This window comes from Hyperolius riggenbachi, chromosome 9 (genome assembly GCF_040937935.1).
Source record: "Hyperolius riggenbachi isolate aHypRig1 chromosome 9, aHypRig1.pri, whole genome shotgun sequence".
Classification (NCBI taxonomy): Eukaryota; Metazoa; Chordata; class Amphibia; order Anura; family Hyperoliidae; genus Hyperolius; species Hyperolius riggenbachi.
In genome coordinates, this window is record NC_090654.1 from 180125719 (window position 1) to 180146098 (window position 20380).

The following is a 20380-nucleotide window of genomic DNA, read 5'->3' on the forward strand; positions in this document are numbered from 1 at the left end:
CGACATGACAAATTCAGCAATCGTGACGCCCCCGACATGACAAATTCAGCAATCGTGACGCCCCCGACATGACAAGTTCAGCAATCGTGACGCCCCCGACATGACATATTCAGCAATCGTGACGCCCCCGACATGACAAATTCAGCAATCATGAGGCCCCCAACAAGACAAATTCAGCAATCATGAGTCCTCCAACAAATCATGAGGCCCCCAACAAGACATATTAAGCAATCTTGAGGCCATCCAACAAATCATAAGGCCCCCAACAAGACAAATTCAGCAGTCATGAGGCACATAAATGGACAGCATTTCACATAAATAGGCAAAATGCCCCCTTAATATGGTAGCCCCCCAAGTTAGGTAGTGAGTGACAGGGACCCCCAAGTTAGCTAGTGAGTGACAGGCGCCTCCAGTTAGGTACTGAGTGACAAGGACCCCGTTAGTGAGTGACAGGGACCCCTGATAGTGAGTGACAGGGACCCCCGATAGTGAGTGACAGGGACCCCAGTTAGTGAGTGAGTGACAGGGACCCTAGATAGTGAGTGACAGGGACCCCCGATAGTGACAGGGACCCCCGTTAGCTAGTGAGTGACAGGGACCCCCGATAGCTAGTGAGTGATAGGGACCCCCGATAGCTAGTGAGTATCAGACGCGCCCCCCCCCTTACCCCGCAGCCAGCAGACCTCGATCAGCACCGCGGGCGACCCGACCAGATAGAGCGGGCGCCGGATGCACCACGCTGTATATGTAGAAGTGATGTCACTTCCGCATATCAGCAGTGTACGCTAGGTCCTAGCGCCCGCTGCGTCTGGTCGCCCGCTGATCGAGGTCTGAAGCTCTGGCCGCGGGGTCAGCCCGGGGGGTTAGGCAGCGGCGGCCGGGGAGGCAGCGGCGGCCAGGAGGGGACAGCGGCGGCCTGGAGGGGACAGCGGGCAGTGCCGGGCACCCCTGGGGAGGAGATCCGTGGCACCCCAGGACAGATTGGGGGCACGTGCCCCCCAAAATAGGGCTAGTGACGCCCCTGACTTAAGATAAGTCTGATATTACCTTTGTAACCACTTTTTAATACTTTTTTAATTGCAAGGAGCTAAAAATTTATTCTTTAGATAAGTAGAGATGGGCAGAACTGTTCTAAAGCAAACAGTCTCTGGGGAATGACCGCGGGGCCATTTCCATATTCACCAGTTTCTGCATTACTGTGCAGATGCTATACCGGCAGCCGCACGTCCCTGATTGCGGACCTGCAGCTGGGAGTGCTCTGTGCATGATGTCATGCAGAGCACTCCCAGAGATCATTCCCAGGGACTGTTTGCTTCAGAACAGTTCTGCTCATCTTTACAGATAAGATGAAAATGATACCCTGGGAGAAAACTCAGGAGAAAAAGTTAATTGCATAAGGGCCAATGTGTTTCTCTGGATGTGAATCATCAAAACCAACTGATTTTTACCAAGTCCAGCAAACAAAGGTGCTGGAAATGTGGGCTCACCAGGCACTGCCATAGACCATAATGGGAATTACGGCTATACAGTAGCTGCACTCAGTGACTAATTTGGGAGCAATCAAGACACAAAGCCCAAATTACAATAAAAAACAACAGTAGCTGGCAGCTGAATTATGTCTTAACACACAGTCCACAGCAGCCTGGAGGGGGAATAGTAATTAATGCCGCCAGGACTTTTGCAGAAGCAGGGTGAGCTCCTTTTAGGCTTCAACCTGCACCCAACTTTCCTGGTGCCTTAATTACATGTACATGATTTTTACATGATCAAATTAGAAAAACTATTATTATTATTACTAGTAGACCTAAGCACGTTTAAAAACGGGCTCTAGGTCTATGTGGAAACCCTGCCTACCTCCCCTCACCTCTCCTCCCTTCCCCTTTCTTCCCTCTCATGTCCGTGTCCGCCGCACAGTCACCGTGCATGTGCGCGTGCGCCGCACGCCCACTATGCGCTCCCGCTGCACGCCCCCAACGCGCGTGCACGCCCGGCGCGCACACACATGCTTTCTCCTTCCGGCCCCATCCTCCCGCAGCTCTCCTCAGTCTCTGCGTCCCTCCCTGCACATGCGCAGTAGCACAAAACACGGGGGACACACACACACACACACAAACAGGAAGTGCAGGGATGGGACGAAGAGACAGTTAGGTTTTAATATAGAGGATTATTATTATTGATAATTATAATAATAATAATGTTGTTGTCGTCGTACAATATTCAAGATTTCAATATTTACATACTCAAATAGCATTATAGCATACCGACCATAAACCTCAAACTATACTGTATTTGTATTACACTCATAAATTAAAACCTTAATGAATAAAATGATCATATACAAAGATAAAGCTAAATTGATGCAAATCATCATAAAAATGTATAAATCATCACTAAAAAATAAAATTAATTAAATGATCTCGTGATGAATGATAAAAAAACCTGTGTGTGCTGAATTTATGAATAAATTGAGGAATTTGATGGATAAAGTGCTGATAATGAGCTGAGGTAAGGGGACATAATATAATGAATATAATAGTAAGGCTAAGATAAATTGAAAAAAAATCAACATAATACAACATAATGGACATATTAAATGAAAATAATGATGAAGATGATGGATGATGATGATGATGATGATGATGATGATGATGATGATGATGATGATGATGATGATGATGATGATGATAATAATAATAATAATAATAATAATAATAATAATAATAATAATAATAATAATAAAGGGTGCCTATGATTGGTGGCATTGAAATAGTTAATTGGCACAAATTAAATAAACACATAAATGTCTAACAAATTATATTATTGGGAACAAAGGTATTTATATGCAATGATAATTTATTGTATTAATTCAACATTATCAAGCAAACATCAAGTAACCACAGACACTTACTATCATTTAAAACTCATATTGGTAATTCATATAGAAATTTCCCTTCTGGATGTAAAAATAAAAAAATCAGGTAACAGGTACTTTTAGAAAGGAATTAGAACAGCAGGGAATACCCTCTTGTCAGCAAAAAGTTCCCACTTGCCATCTCGGAAGTCGGCTGTCCCTATTGGACAGTTCATGCGCCTCTTTCAAAATTGTAACAATGTGAATGATTATAAAAAAGAGGCTGATGATTTAAGAATTAGATTGTTGGCCAGAGGGTACCCTAAACATATAATTAATAGAGTTTACTATAAGGCCCTTGCTAAGAGAAGGTCTGATCTTCTTGCAGGAGGAGCATCGGACAGTCAGCAGAAGAAAAAACAGGATTTGGTCTGAATAGTCACTACATATGGGGCACATTATAATGAAGTCAGGGACATATTGTCAAAACACTGGCATCTTTTGTGCAAAGATCCCATTATATAAGATTTCATTGGGGACTATCCACATATGGCAGCTAGGAGGTGTAGTAATTTGTCCAACCTGTTAGTTAGCAGAAAATGTGGATTTAATTAAAAATAGGCCCAGAATAACAAAAAAAATAAAAGGGATGCATCGCTGCTGCGATTGTCTGATGTGTCCATACGTGCATAAGGGTGAGACCTTCTTTAACTATGATCATTCTGTTTCCTTTAAGATGAATGATTTCATTGATTATTTCACTTCTAAAGTTATTTACCAACTACAATGTAGCTGTAATATGATTTATATAGGTAAAACTTATAGGCATTTGAGAGCCAGAATTCGGGAACATGTGAACGGTATTAAAGGTGAATGTGAAAAAAGCCCAGTTTCTTTTTTTGATAATGTGGAATTTTTATAGATAGATATAGATAGATGCTCCTTCAAGCCACTCACCCCCATTCCTTCTCTTTATTTACCTTCCTTTGAAGTCCATGCAGTCCGTCTATACTCTCCCTCTAACCTCCAGATTGCAATAATCTACCGCCCTCCTGGCCCTACTTCCTTCTTCCTAGATCACTTCTCTGCATGGCTCCTCCAGTTCCTGTCGTCCGATATCCCTACCATCATTATGGGTGACACCAACAATTCTGCCGCCACTAAACTTCTGTCACTTACTTCCTCCTACGGCCTGTCTCAGTGGTCCACTGGGACCACCTGGCACTGGCAGAAGTGATTTGCGTTTGATTTCTGCTGAAAATGTGCCCTAATTCCATTTGATTTCTGCTGAAAATGTGCCCAAATTGCGTTTGATATCTGCTGAAAATGTGCCCAAATTGCGTTTGATTTCTGCTGAAATGTGGCCCAAATTGCTTTTGATTTCTGCTGAAAATGTGCCCTAATTGCGTTTGATATCTGCTGAGAATGTGCCCAAATTGCGTTTGATTTCTGCTGAAAATGTGCCCAAATTACGTTTGATTTCTGCTGAAAATGTGCCCTAATTGCGTTTGATTTCTGCTGAAAATGTGCCCAAATTGCGTTTGATATCTGTTGGAAATGTGCCCAAATTGTGTTTGATTTCTGCTGAAATGTGGCCCAAATTGCTTTTGATTTCTGCTGAAAATGTGCCCAAATTGCGTTTGATATCTGCTGAAAATGTGCCCAAATTGTGTTTGATTTCTGCTGAAATGTGGCCCAAATTGCTTTTGATTTCTGCTGAAAATGTGCCCTAATTGCGTTTGATATCTGCTGAAAATGTGCCCAAATTGCGTTTGATTTCTGCTGAAAATGTGCCCAAATTGCGTTTGATTTCTGCTGAAAATGTGCCCAAATTGCATTTGATTTCTGCTGAAATGTGGCCCAAATTGCATTTGATTTCTGCTGAAATGTGGGCCAAATTGCGTTTGATTTCTGCTGAAATGTGGGCCAAATTGCTTTTGTTTTCTGCTGAAATGTTGCACAAATTGCGTTTTTATTTTCTGGTGTCTGGGGTAACTGTTGCTGCATTTATTATTTAATGGTCATAGTTGGCTACATTTGCTGTGCTATGGTTAAGCTCCGGCCTATACAATGCCATGGCCACGCCCAATCACTCCCACATCAATTTTTACCCGCAAACAGCCCCGCCTCAATCCGCCCTCCCGCTCTACCCACATGTCATGGCCATGTCCACTTACGCGGGATAGCCACACCCATTTTTTGCCACGGCGCAGGATAGGGCCTCTTCCTACAGTCCGCTTGGGGCCACAAAAACCTTAGCTGCACCCCTGGTTTCAAAGGTGGCTAAAAGTGCTAGCCTGGAAAGAGAACCACTAGGAAAGTTGAAGCCAATAAATGGGTCATTAGACTGGGAGCAAGATAGGAAGATAAAACACCAACATAGGCTTTTTCCTTCCACTCCCTCTCTACAGTTATCCATATAATAATTTCTTTCTTTGTATAGCGCTTCTCTCCTGTTGGACTCAAAGCGCTTGTGAGGCAGCCACTAGAGCGCACTCAGTAGGCAGTAGCAGTGTTAAGGAGTCTTGCCCAAAGAACTCCTTACGGAATAGGTGCTGGCTTAGTGAATAGGAAGAGCCAAGTAGTGTTGGGCGAACAGTGTTCGCCACTGTTCGGGTTCTGCAGAACATCACCCTGTTCGGGTGATGTTCGCGTTCGGCCGAACACCTGGTGGTGTTCGGCCAAACTGTTCGGGTTCGCCCGAACGGCTCATTGCCTGGCCGAACAGGGCCCCTGTTCGGCACGAACAGGGCCCTGTTCGCCCGAATACTGGCCCCCTATGGGGTCGCAGGCATAAGGGGGGAGCATGCCCCGATCGCGGGGGGGGTCGGAAATTCCCCCCACCCCCTCCGCTAGCGCTCCCCCCTCTGCCCGCTTCCCCATTCAAAAGTTAGGAAGTGAAACTGTACCTGTGCGGCCGGTAGTGGGTGACTGGCAGTGGGCGGCACTATGGAGAGACTGAGGAGGAGGAGGAGTCCGGAGAGTGACGCGTTGAGGGAGGCCGGGCAGTGGGCGGATCAGCAGTAGTACCGTACTACTGCTGATCCGCCCACTGCCCGGCCTCCCTCAACGCGTCACTCTCCGGACTCCTCCTCCTCCTCAGTCTCTCCATAGTGCCGCCCACTGCCAGTCACCCACTACCGGCCGCACAGGTACAGTTTCACTTCCTAACTTTTGAATGGGGAAGCGGGCAGAGGGGGGAGCGCTAGCGGAGGGGGTGGGGGGAATTTCCGACCCCCCCCGCGATCGGGGCATGCTCCCCCCTTATGCCTGCGACCCCATAGGGCCCCCAAAAGCGGGATGTTCGGGGAGTTCGGGGTTCGGCCCGAACATGCCGAACATTGCGGCCATGTTCGGCGAACTTTCCCGAACCCGAACATCCAGGTGTTCGCCCAACACTAGAGCCAAGATTTGAACCCAGGACTCCTACATCAGAGGCAGAGCCCTTAACCAGCCACAATATCTGACACCTGTCACTGTTAGAGATAGCCAGTTTTAAATTGTGCAAATTGTGATGCAAATGTAGCCCCCAAAACACAAAATGAGGTGGCAAATCAACATTAAACATTGAGGATCTCAAGGCGAAATAAATAAAATAGGAAAGGAAGAAGGAAACAATTGGAAGTTGAAAAATGACAGTTAGAAAATAATGGCAGTCGAAAACCAGTTAAAATGTGGCTGTTGGAAAATGATAGTTGAGAAATGGCAGTTTAAAAATGACAGTTGAAAAACAACAGTTAAAATTTGCCAGTTGGAAAATGACAGTTGGAAAATGACAGTTGGAAAATGTCAGTTGGAAAATGACAGTTGGAAAATGAAAGTTGGAAAATGGCAGTTAAAATTTGACAATTGGAAAATGGCAGTTAAAATTTGACAGTTGGAAAGTGACAGTTGGAAAATGACAGTTAAAATTTGACAGTTGGAAAATGACAGTTGGAAAATGACAGTTGGAAAATGGCAGTTAAAATTTGACAGTTGGAAAATGACAGTTGGAAAATGACAGTTGGAAAATGGCAGTTAAAATTTGACAGTTGGAAAATGACAGTTACAATTTGACAGTTGGAAAATAACAGTTGAAAAATGACAGTTGGAAAATGGCAGTTGGAAAATGACAGTTCAACTTTTAACTGCCATTTTCCAACTGTCATTTTTCAACTGCCATTTTCCAACTGTCATTTTTCAACTGCCATTTTCCAACTGTCATTTTTCAACTGCCATTTTCCAACTGTCAAATTTTAACTGCCATTTTCCAACTGTCATTTTCCAACTGTCACATTTCCAACTGCCATTTTTCAACTGCCATTTTTAACTGCCATTTTCCAACTGTCATTTTTCAACTGCCATTTTCCAACTGTCAACTGCCAAATTTCAACTACCCTTTTCTAACTGTCTTATTTAAACTGTAATTTTACAACTGTCAAATTTTAACTGTTTAAAGGACCACTACAGTGAAAAAAGTGAGCAGTTGAAGGAGAAATTAAGTGAGAAACATATTGAGGCTGCCATATTCTTTTAAGCAATGCCAGTTACCTGGCTATCATGCTGATCCTCTGACTCTAATACTTTTAACCACAGCTCCTGAACAAACACATGCAGATCAGGTGTTTCTGACATTTTGTCAGATCTGACAAGGCTAGCTGCATGCTTGTTTCTGGTGTGGTTCAGACACTTCTGCAGAGACATAGATCAGCAGGGCTGGTATACGGCTATTGCTGGAAGCCAAATTGCAGTGTTTTAAAAGCAACTTCAGCACTGTTTTCTGATGGCGCCGAAGTTACTCAGTGTGCGCCGCTATAGCCGTAATTCCTATTTCGGTCTATGATGGCGCCGCCTGCGCCCAAATCTCCTGCACTGTTATTACAGTGCTCGTCCCCCCATAATTATAGGTAGCCTAGTCCCACCATCAGAGAGCTGAGAGCTAGGTAGTGACTCACCACAAAGTTCACTCCCCCCTTGCTCACTCCTTGCTGTGCTGCCCTGTGGAATAGTTCACACCTCAGATCATCGGTAAGCCAGCCGCAGAGAAGTGACAGTCAGGCAAACGGTGCATGGTGACGGCGCGTATACTTCAAGTACAGGAAGTGAGCAGTGATGTCCCTTTCTGTATCTGCGCCATTACTGTGCACTATTTGCCTGACTGTCTCTTCCCCACTGATCTGAGGTCTGAAGTATGCTGCAGAGCTGCACAGCATGGAGCAAGGGAGGAGGAGCCAAACTTTGTGGAGGCAGGACAGGACCAGGACAAGTGGCATGCGGGCAATAAAGTGGCAGGCAAATCTGGTGTGTACCGCCTGGCCAACAGCAAAGTACCACCGGTGGTACGCGTACCACAGGTTGAAAAGCCTTGCTCTAGACCCCACCGAACTTGCAAACTACCGCCCAGTGTCACTTTTCCCATCTGCATCTAAATTACTTGAACTAAGTCAGTTCATGCTGAACTAAGTCAGTATTTATCTGCAAATTCCTTGCTTGAACAGTTCCAGTCTGGCTTCCGGCCAAACCACTCCACAGAAACAGCCCTCACCAAAGTAGCTAATGATTTCCTCACAGCTAAATCCAAAGGCTATTATTCCATACTCATCCCTCTAGATCTGTCATCAGCATTCGACACTATCGAACCACACTCTACTCCTACAGATCCTTTCATCTGTAGGAATAAAGGACCTCACTCTCTCCTGGATATCTTCCTACCTCTCTGGAAGGTCTTTCACTGTTTCTTATTCAGTTCAGGCCTCCTCTTCACATCCTCTGTCTGTAGGAGTACCACAAGGCTCTGTCCTCGGTCCCCTCCTCTTCTCCATCTACATGCACGGTCATGGTAACTTAACCATTTATGCCTCCAGGACGTAGTACCTACGTCCAGGAGGCCACATGCGTGTCCGTGCGCTCCCGCGGCTGATCGCGCGCATGCACGTGCACTCCCGGCCGCGGATTCGGTAGCCCAGGAATCAATGTATCGGGCTATGGTGCCCGATCACTGATTTCTCTCCCCCGCTGAAAAAGCGACAGCTTCTCTCGGAAGCTACGCTTTTTCTGAAGCTATGTCCCTCTAAGCGTACATTGTACGCTTAGAGTGACGTCATGTACACAAACTCAAGATTGCCATCTTGTGGCCAAAAAGTATAACTACAAGTAAAAGTAAAAAAACATTACAATACACAAATATTTCCCCAAATAAAACACTATTTATATCTCACCCTCCCAAAAATGTCCACATAAAATGTTTAATAAAAAAAAACAAAAAACATTACTATAAAAAAAAAAAACAACACATTAATATTTACTTAAGGGTCTAAACTTTTTAAATATCTATGTAAAGATGAACTATTTCTCTCTATTTTTTTTTTATTGTAAATAGTGATGGATGCAAAACGGAAAAAATGCTCTTTTATTTCCAAATAAAATATTGTTGCGATACATTGTGATAGGGACATAATTTAAACGGTGAAATAACCGTGACATATGGGCAAATACAATACGTGGGTTTTTAATTATGGAGGCATGTTTTATTTTAAAACTATAATGGCCGAAAACTGACAAATAATGAATTTTTTCATTTTTTTATTATTCTTACTGTTAAAATGCATTTACAGTAAGGTAGCTCTTAGCAAAATGTACCCCCCCAAAGAAAGCCTAATTGGTGGTGGGAAAAACAAGATATAGATCAGTTCATTGTGATAAGTAGTGATAAAGTTATAGGCTAATGAATGGGAGGTGAACATTGCTCGGATGCATAAAGTGAAAACGACTGAAGGCTGAACTGGTTAATCAACTCATTGGCCCATATGCAATTAATTTTTTTCACCTGATTTATCTCCTAGGAGATCATTTTCATCTTTTCTCTTAACTAAGTTTTCAGGATTTTACAATTGAAAAAGTACCCAAAAGTGGGTGAAAAAAGTACTATCAAATTTATTTTGAGTATTTTCTTGCTTGCTGGTAGTGTTGGGCGAACACCTGGATGTTCGGGTTCGGGAACGTTCGCCGAACATGGCCGCGATGTTCGGCATCTTCGGGCCGAACCCCGAACTCCCTGAACATCCCGCTTTTGGGGGCCCTATGGGGTTGCAGGCATAAGGGGGGAGCATGCCCCGATCGCGGGGGGGGGGTCGGAAATTCCCCCCACCCCCTCCGCTAGCGCTCCCCCCTCTGCCCGCTTCCCCATACAAAAGTTTAAGGAAAGTAAAATAATACCGGTGGTAGTGGCTGGCAGTGGCACTGTGAAGTGAGTCAGGAAGAGGAGTCCGGAGAGTGACGCGTTGAGGGAGGCCGGGCAGCGGACGGTTCAGCGGTAGTACCCTTGTGGTACTTCCGCCCTTTCTCTGACCTCACGTCCTCTGCATACGAGGGTACGCGTCACGCGTACCCTCGTATGCGTCATCACGCAGAGGACGTGAGGTCAGAGAAAGGACGGAAGTACCACAAGGGTACTACCGCTGAACCGCCCGCTGCCCGGCCTCCCTCAATGCGTCACTCTCCAGACTCCTCCTCCTGACTCACTTCACAGTGCCACTGCCAGCCACTACCACCAGTATTATTTTACTTTCCTTAAACTTTTGTATGGGGAAGCGGGCAGAGGGGGGAGCGCTAGCGGAGGGGGTGGGGGGAATTTCCGACCCCCCCCCCCCCGCGATCGGGGCATGCTCCCCCCTTATGCCTGCGACCCCATAGGAGGGCCGTATTCGGCCGAACAGGGGCCCTGTTCGGCCAGGCATTGAGCCGTTCGGGCGAACCCGAACAGTTTGGCCGAACACCACCAGGTGTTCGGCCGAACTCGAACATCACCCGAACAGGGTGATGTTCTGCAGAACCCGAACAGTGGCGAACACTGTTCGCCCAACACTACTTGCTGGTGGCTTAAAACAGGGGTAGGGAACCTTGGCTCTCCAGCTGTGATAAAACTACAAATCCAAGCATGCATTTGCCTTTATTAATCATGACTTTGGCTGTCAGACTCCTGCAATGCATTGTGGGACAGTTGGAGAGCCAAGGTTCCCTACCCCTGGCGTAAAAGGTATTTTATGAGAGGTTGTGAATATATCCCCTAGGAGAAAATCCAGGAGAAAAAGTTAATTGCATATGGCCCATTTGGTTTTCCACCTACAGTTGTTTGCAAAAGTATTCGGCCCCCTTGAAGTTTTCCACATTTTGTCATATTACTGCCACAGACATGAATCAATTTCATTGGAATTCTAAGTGAAAGACCAATACAAAGTGGTGTACACGTGAGAAGTGGAATGAAAATTATACATGATTCCAAACATTTAAAAAAAAAATAACTGCAAACTGGGTTGTGCGTAATTATTCAGCCCCCTGAGTTAACCTCCTCAGCGGTATGGACGAATATATCCGTCCATCACCGCCGGAGGTCGCCGCTCAGGCCCTGCTGGGCCGATTTTTACAAAATAAAAAGCAGCACACGCAGCCGGCACTTTGCCAGCCGCGTGTGTTGCCTGATCGCCGCCGCTCTGCGGCGATCCGCCGCGAGCAGCGGCGAAAAAGGGTCCCCCCAGCCGCCCGATCCCTGCGCAGCCGGAAAAAAGTTCCGGCCAGCGATAAGGGCTGGATCGGAGGCGGCTGACGTCCATGACGTCACTCCGCTTGTCGCTATGGCGACGATGTAAGCAAAACAAGGAAGGCTGCTCATTGCGGCCTTCCTTGTTTATTCTGGGCGCCGGAGGCGATCGGAAGAACGCCTCCGGAGCGCCCTCTAGTGGGCTTTCATGCAGCCAACTTTCAGTTGGCTGCATGAAACAGTTTTTTTTTATTTAAAAAAAACCCTCCCGCAGCCTCCCTGGCGATCTTAATAGAACGCCAGCGAGGTTAATACTTTGTAGAACCACCTTTTGCTGCAATTACAGCTGCCAGTCTTTTAGGGTATGTCTCTACCAGCTTTGCACATCTAGAGACTGAAATCCTTGCCCATTCTTCTTTGCAAAGGATTGTCAGATTAGATGGACGGTGTTTGTGAACGGCAGTTTTCAGATCTTGTCACAGATTCTCGATTGGATTTAGATCTGGACTTTGACTGGGCCATCCTAACACATGGATATGTTTTGATTTAAACCATTCCATTGTTGCCCTGCCTTTATGTTTAGGATCGGTGTCCTGCTGGAAGGTGAACACCCGCCCCGGCTCTAGGTTTTTGCGGACTCCAAGAGGTTTTCTTCCAAGAATGCCCTGTATTTGGCTCCATCCATCTTCCCATCAACTCTGACCAGCTTCCCTGTCCCTGCTAAAGAGAAGCACCCCCAAAGCATGATGCTGCCACCACCATATTTGACAGTGAGGATGGTGTGTTCAGAGTGATGTGCACTGTTTTTTGCCACGCATAGCGTTTTACATTTTGGCCAAAAAGTTCCATTTTGGTCTCATCTGACCAGAGCACCTTCTTCCACATGTTTACTGTGTCCCCCACATGGCTTATGGCAAACTGCAAACAGGACTTCTTATGCTTTTCTGTTAATGGCTTTCTTCTTGCCACTCTTCCATAAAGGCCAACTTTGTGCAGTGCACGACTAATAGTTGTCCTATGGACAGATTCCCCCACCTGAGCTGTAGATCTCTGTAGCTTGTCCAGAGTCACCATGGGCCTCTTGACTGCATTTCTGATCAGCGCTCTACTTGTTCGGCCTGTGAGTTTAGGTGGACGGCCTTGATTGGTTGGTTTACAGTTGTGCCATACTCCTTCCATTTCTGAATGATCGCTTGAACAAGTCTGCTTTAAATTTCTCAATAGCTTTATCCCTGACCTGTTTGGTATGTTCTTTGGACTTCATGGTGTTGTTGCTCCCAATATCCTCTTAGACAACCTCTGAGGCTGTCACAGAGCAGCTGTATTTGTACTGACATTAGATTACACACAGATGCACTCTATTTAGTCATTAGCACTCATCAGGCAATGTCTATGGGCAACTGACTGCACTCAGACCAAAGGGGGCTGAATAGTTACGCACATCCCACTTTGCAGTTATTCATTTGTAAAAAAAATGTTTGGAATCGTGTATGATTTTTGTTCCACTTCTCACGTGAACATCACTTTGTATTGGTCTATGATGTGGAATTCCAATAAAATTGATTCAGTAATATGAAGAAATGTGGAAAACTTCAAGGGGGCCGAATACTTTTGCAAAGCACTGTATATGCAGATGATACAAAACTGTACCTCTCGGCCCCAGACCTTAACTCCCTGCTCACATGGGTTCCCGGCTGCCTGACCGCTATTTCCTCTTTCATGTACTCTCGCTTCTTAAAACTTAATATGAATAAAACTGAACTAATAGTCTTTCCACCATCCCTGTCCACCTCTTTGCCTGATATTACATTAACCACTTGCCACAGCCGATGGGCGGCGGCAAAGTGGACGCCAAAAGGACCGCAATATCCCCTTCTGCGTTGCGTCCTTTCGGCATGTGCAGGGAGCGATCGCATCACTGGTGACGCGCGCTTCCCTTGGCAACTGGCTCCGCCCACCCGCGACGACAACCCGCCGGCGCTTCCGAACGGGTGGGAGAAATATCTTTGTAAATTAACAATTGTGTGTAAAAAAAAAATCAAAACATTGTCATTTACAGATATTTCTCACACCCAGCATGGGTATGTGTAAAAATACACCCCAAAACACATTATACTACTTCTCCTGAGTACGGCAATACCACATGCGTGGCACTTTTTGCACCCTAACTGCGCTAAGGGGCCCAAAGTCCAATGAGTACCTTTAGGATTTCACAGGTCATTTTGAGAAATTTGGTTTCAAGACTACTCCTCACGGTTTAGGGCCCCTAAAATGCCAGGGCAGTATAGGAACCCCACAAGTGACCCCATTTTAGAAAGAAGACACCCCAAGGTATTCCGTTAGGGGTATGGTGAGTTCATAGAAGATTTTATTTTTTGTCACAAGTTAGCGGAAATTGATTTTTATTCTTTTTTTTTTCACAAAGTGTCAGTTTCCGCTCACTTGTGTCAACTTCCTACCCGGCGTCTCAGGGTGTAAGTCATGAAACTCTTTCTTTAACTCCTCAGCATGCATGCGACAATCTGGCACCCAAGTTCTCTCTTCCAGACCATACCCCTTCCAATGGACCAGGTACTGTACAGAGTTCTGCACTAATCGAGAATCCAATATCTTCTCGATCTCATACTCAGGTTGGTCGTCAACCATCACAGGAGGGGGGGGGGGGAGAGGAATCCACGTGCACCACAGGCTTTAACAGAGAAACATGGAATGATCTCACACCTCTCATGCTGGTTGGGAGATCAATCGCATAAGTGACGTCATTAATCCTTCTGGACACTGGGTATGGCCCTATACATCTGGGCCCCAACTTAGGTGATGGTTGTTTTAAAGCTAAATGCCGAGTAGATACCCACACCATGTCCCCTGGGGAAAACTTGCACTCTACAGACCGTCTCTTATCCACCTGTTTCTTCTGAGTCTGGAAGGCTTTCCCCAAATTCCTCTTTACCATTTTCCAAATCGCCCTCAATGCCCTTTGCCAATCCTCCAGGGCCGGAAATGGTGTAGATGCCACAGGTAATGGAGCAAACTTGGGAGATCTTTCTGAAACTACCTGAAACGGGGAAAATCCTGAAGAGGAACTCTTCAGATTGTTATGTGCAAATTGTGCGAATGGCAAAAACTTTACCTAATCGGACTGTGCATCTGACACATAACATCTGAGAAACTGCTCAAAGGACTGGTTAACTCTCTTGGTCTGACCATTGGTCTGTGGGTGGTAGCCTGATGAAAATGAATGGTCCATACCCAGCTGATGGCAAAAGGCTTTCCAAAATTTTGACACGAACTGGACTCCCCGATCTGACACCACATTCTCCGGAATGCCATGCAGCCGGAAAACGTGCTGAATGAAGAGATCAGCTAACTTCTGGGCCGAGGGGAGTCCTTTCAGAGGGACAAAATGAGCCATCTTACTGAACCTATCTACTACCACCCAAATGACCATCTTGCCCTCAGAGCGGGGGAGTTCTCCTACAAAGTCCATTGACAAATGAGTCCAGGGTTCATTTGGCACTGGTAGGGGTTGTAGCGTACCCACTGGTGCCTATCGAGAGGGCTTACTTCTAGCACAAACTTACTTACAATCTGTTGCCAGCGTAGGCCACCAAGCACATCTGGCCAGCAAATCCTGAGTTCTGGCAGCCCCAGTATGCCCCGCATTTTTATGAGAATGGAATAATTGTAGGAGTTCCAGGCGGAAAGTCAGTGGTACGAACATAACTCCCTCAGGCTTCCCCTCTGGAACGTCCTGTTGATAAGGGCCCAGAGTAGCCATCCAGTCCTCCCAGGTCTCAGTAGCTGCCAAAACTACTTTCTGAGGTAGGATGGTTTCAGGGATTGAAGGTTGCACTGTCTCGGGCTTGAAACACCTAGATAGAGCGTCAGCTTTGACGTTCTTACTACCTGGTGTATACGTCATGACAAATCTAAATCTTGAATAGAATAAGGACCAACGGGCCTGTCGAGGGCTAAGTCTTTTGGCCCCTTCTATGTACTCCAAGTTCTTATGATCTGTATAGACTGTGATAGTATGCTCTGCCCCTTCGAGCCAATGTCGCCATTCTTCAAAGGCTAATTTAATGGCCAAAAGCTCTCGGTTGCCAATATCGTAGTTCTTCTCAGCAGGAGAGAACCTACGGGAAAAGTAGGCACATGGGTGAAGTTTGCCTTGCAAACCAGATCGTTCAGACAGTACAGCCCCAACCTCAACCTCTGAGGCATCAACCTCTACTATGAAAGGGAAGGTGACATCCACATGTCTCAAAATGGGAGCAGAACAGAACAGTTTCTTCAGTGTGGAAAAGGCGGGAATGTGCCTCTGCGGACCAGTGGTAAGTGTTAGCCCCTTTCTTGGTAAGACTGGCGAGGGGTGACACTACCGAGGAGAACCCCTTGATGAATCTCCTGTAGTAATTGGCAAACCCCAAAAATCTCTGGAGTGCCTTCAAACCCACAGGTTGTGGCCACTCTAAAACAGCAGAGACTTTTTCTGGATCCATGGAGAGACCAGATGTAGAGATAATATAACCCAAAAAAGGAACAGAAGTGACCTCAAAGAGGCACTTTTCTAACTTGGCATACAGTGAGTTCTGTCTTAATTTCCTTAAAACGAACTTGACATGTTTACGATGTTCCGTCAGATTAGGAGAGAAAATCAGTATATCATCTAGATACACTAGTGCAAATTTCCCCAGAACCTCCCTGAAAACCTCATTGTGATTGTGATCAACTCCTGGAAGACAGCAGGGGCGTTACACAACCCGAAGGGCATAAACAGATACTCGTAATGCCCGTCGGGTGTGTTGAACGCTGTCTTCCATTCGTCACCATCTCTAATCCGTACCAGGTTGTATGCACCTCGCAAATCTAATTTGGAAAAAATACTAGCAATGGTCACCTGAGTGAACAAATCATCAATCAAAGGCAAAGGGTAATGATTTTTTGCTGTAATCTTATTTAAACCCCGGTAGTCAATGCAGGGTCGGAGGCATCCATCTTTTTTCTGCACGAAAAAGAAACCTGCCCCCACGCTTCCATGTGGTGTTTGGGGGAGGAGCTTACCATGAGGGAGTGAGCGTGTGGAGCTCTGATCTCTGGCCTCGGTGAAGCCTCAGCGTCCGCGGGTTGTGGGAGGACGCTGACGATGTTGTACCCCCTGAGAGTGTCTCTGGAGCCCGTCCCCACTCGGTGAGCCAGCGGCTCATGTGGAAATGTAAGCCGGGGAAGTTGCGGTGGACACGGGCTGAGAAGCGGAGGGGAGTCGGAAAGAGGGAAGTCGTCGTAAGGGCGTGATGTCACGTCCGCCCGGAAGCCCCACTGGTGACGCGGTGAAGGAGAAGGGACACCGAGAACAGCACACGGAGACCCCGGCAGACAGCCTCATCAGTCTGGGCAGAGAGGTACACCTGGCAAAGGAGTGGGGAATAGTGATGGGCGAACACCTGGATGTTCGGGTTCGGGAAAGTTCGCCGAACATGGCCGAGATGTTCGGCATGTTCGGGCCGAACCCCGAACTTCCCGAACATCCCTATTTTGGGGGCCCTATGGGGTCGCAGGCATAAGGGGGGAGCATGCCCCGATCGCGGGGGGGGTCGGAAATTCCCCCCACCCCCTCCGCTAGCGCTCCCCCCTCTGCCCGCTTCCCCATTCAAAAGTTTCAAGAAGTACCTGTATAGCGGATGGCCTGGCAGTGGGCGGCACTGTGGAGTGAGGAGGAGGAGGAGTCCGGAGAGTGACGAGTTGAGGGAGGCCGGGCAGCGGGCGTGAGGTCAGCGAAAGGGCGGAACTTCCGCCCTTTCTCTGACCTCACGCCCGCTGCCCGGCCTCCCTCAACTCGTCACTCTCCGGACTCCTCCTCCTCCTCACTCCACAGTGCCGCCCACTGCCAGGCCATCCGCTATACAGGTACTTCTTGAAACTTTTGAATGGGGAAGCGGGCAGAGGGGGGAGCGCTAGCGGAGGGGGTGGGGGGAATTTCCGACCCCCCCCGCGATCGGGGCATGCTCCCCCCTTATGCCTGCGACCCCATAGGGGGGCCGTATTGCGGCCTGTTCGGCCGAACAGGGCCCTGTTCGCCCGAACAGGGGCCCTGTTCGGCCCTGTTCGGGGGCATACAGAAGTTCGGGGCGAACCCGAACTTAAAAGGCCGAACACCATGAGGTGTTCGGCCGAACTCGAACATCACCCGAACAGGGTGATGTTCTGCAGAACCCGAACAGTGGCGAACACTGTTCGCCCAACACTAGTGGGGAAGCACTGGGATAAGTGCAGGAGGACCTCGGCAGACTGTGCCTCGGAGAGGGAGCCTGGGGTTCTTAAAAGTCAAGGCTCTTGGACCCCGCCGTTGTTTCAGAGTTGCCCATTGGAACAAGGTACAGGAGGTATAAGGAGCTGGCGGAGCTGAGAGACAGTACCCGCTTGGGAGAAAAAGCCTGTGGGACGAAAAGAAATTGACCCCAGGGATACTGCAGTGTGATTGGGGGCGATACTGGGAGCAGAGACCGGGTGTCAGCAGCCTAATATTTAAGGAAGATGGTGAAGGATAAGGAGAAAGAGAAGGAGAAAAAGAAGAATCCAGTTAAAGGGACGACTACCCCAGTCCAGAAATCGGTGAGCAAATATTTTGCAGCATCAGATTAAGCGATAATTTCCATATTTATGATCCAAAACACAGTGCTACTTTTTCTCTTTGTCTTTTTCTCGGGCTGGCCGGGGTGCTCTTGTTGCGCCCTCCTCCCCCCCCAACACCCCCATACCCCCCCCCCCCCCCCCACACGTGGTCCCCCAGGAGGAAAGAGAAAAAGTAGCACTGTGTTTTGGATCATAAATATGGAAATTATCGCGTTTTAACCTAATATGAGGTAGTGAAAAAGATGTGGCTCTGGAGGCATTTAAATTGGATTTATGGGAGGGAGATTGCTGTGAGAATGACTTAATTTGTATATATATTCTGTGGGTCATTGGTGTTAGTAGGAATTCAAGATAGAATAATATACGGGTGGCGATGTTATCAGAATGTGTATATAGTGGGTAACCGTCCGGAGCCCTGGCGCGGACCCCGTTGGTAGATTTGGGGAGGGGGGATTGTAGGCCCTCCTTGATGATTTTGCCCTCTCCAGTGTTTGGTGGATAGATGAAATAAGCCGGGCTTCACGGGGGGGGGGGGGGGGGGGATCAGGTTTCCACGCTTTAGGGGGATGGTGGCTTAATACCCAGAAGGCGGAGCAGCACGCCTAAGAAACTGGGGATGGGTTTCAAGAGGAAAGATTCCTCAGGGAGAAAAAAAGAGGTGAGGGTGGACGGGAAGGGGGATTGCTGCGGGATGAGTTAGAAGTGGGGTGTGAGTGGGGGAGGGGGAAAAAGAATGGGTGGAAAAGTTGAAAAAATGGATACTGGGACAGAGTTGAGAACAGGGGAGATTTAACTTAATTAAGGGTGAATTGAAGGGTAGGATGGTCACGGTGGGGTCATATTACGCGCCAAGTGTTAAACAGGTAGAAACCCAGGGGAGATTTATTAATAAATTAGAATCATTTAGGGAGGGGGGTGTGATGATATGTACAGACCTGAATATGTCTTTGGATCCCCGAATGGATACATCTAAGGGAAGAACAACGACATCCTTGAAAACCTACAAAAGAAGTAAAGAGCTACTGTGCAGGGCACAGCTTGTGGACGCTTGGCGCGTGTGTAACCCTACGGTGAAGGACTACACATATTATTTGCAGATGCATGGGTGTCACACCAGGATAGATTATATCCTGGTGTCGCACGATATACTTTCTGTAGTATGTGGCTCAGAAATAGGCCCCATAACATTGTCAGATCATGCACCAGTAATAGTGAAACTTGAATGGGGAGAAAAAATAAAGGGACCCATGATGTGGCGATTAAATAATTCATTACTGAGAGATGAGGGGATTGTACAAAAGATGAGAGATGAATTGGATTTTTATTTTTTGACAAATTCCAGGGGTGAGGCGTCCGAAATGACGGTATCGGAGGCCCACAAATGCTATATTAGGGGTATATTGATACGGGAGGGGGCTAGAAAAAAGAAGGAAAGGGATAGGAATATAAAAAATGCGCTAGAAAATATAAAAGGACTGGAACAACAGCATAAGGGGGAGAACATGGAAGAGTGCTGGGAGGAATTAGAGAGGGGGAGAGAGCATTTGAGGGCATTGCTTTTTCAGGGGGTTAAAAGTATGGCATTAAGATGCAAACGCTCCTTCTTTGAATATGGGAATAAGAGCAGCGCTATGTTAGCAAGGGCCCTAAAAAACCAGCAAAGGAGTAATTACATCCCCTGCATAAAAGACAAAAAGTCTAGAATAGTTTATGAATTGGGAGAAATAACCCGGGTGTTTAGGGAATATTATAAAGGGTTGTATAACCTGAAAGTGGAGACATCACCGGGAGAAAGAGTGGAGAGAAGAGAGGAAATAAGAAGTTATATAGAGGAAAGTGGAATGCCCAGGCTGTCAGAGGAAGACGCCTCATCCTTGGAAGGTCAGATTCAGGTGGAGGAAATTAAAATAGCAATAAAACAAATGCCACTAGGTAAAGTGCCTGGCCCGGATGGGCTAATAATGGAATATTATGCGAGGTTTAGCGAACAATTGGTGGGATATCTGGCTGAAGCATTCAATGGAATTACCGAGGGGGAGGGAGAGGGTTGCGGATTTACGCCCGTATGCTGGAGTCCTACGTTTCACTGCTGCACAAGGAGGGAAAGGACCCAATGCAGTGCCAAAGTTTTAGACCAATAGCACTACTGAATGTAGATATTAAAATCTTTGCAAAAATCTTGGCCAATAGGCTGGCACCGCTTATGAATCAGTTGGTATACCCAGACCAGGTGGGGTTTATGGGGGGGCGGGAGGCAAGAGACGGCACTACCCGCACCCTTGATCTGGCATGTTGGACTAGGGCCCACTCCAACCCTGTCGTATTTTTGTCTACAGATGCTGAGAAAGCGTTTGACAGGGTGGAGTGGGCCTATATAGAAG

At 47.0% G+C, this 20380-nt stretch overlaps 1 long non-coding RNA gene across 2 annotated transcripts in view; it reads left to right on the forward strand.

Moving 5' to 3' along the window:
* Positions 1-20380, forward strand: part of LOC137531789 (uncharacterized) — a 199139-nt gene that overhangs the window by 43541 nt on the left and 135218 nt on the right. Inside the window, exon 3 of one of the 2 annotated variants that reach the window (XR_011023753.1) lies at positions 3240-3456. The exons of the other annotated variant lie outside the window; for it this stretch is intronic. This is a non-coding gene — a long non-coding RNA (uncharacterized lncRNA). Of the gene's footprint in view, positions 1-3239; positions 3457-20380 lie in introns of those variants that run through there. 2 annotated transcript variants of the gene reach the window in all.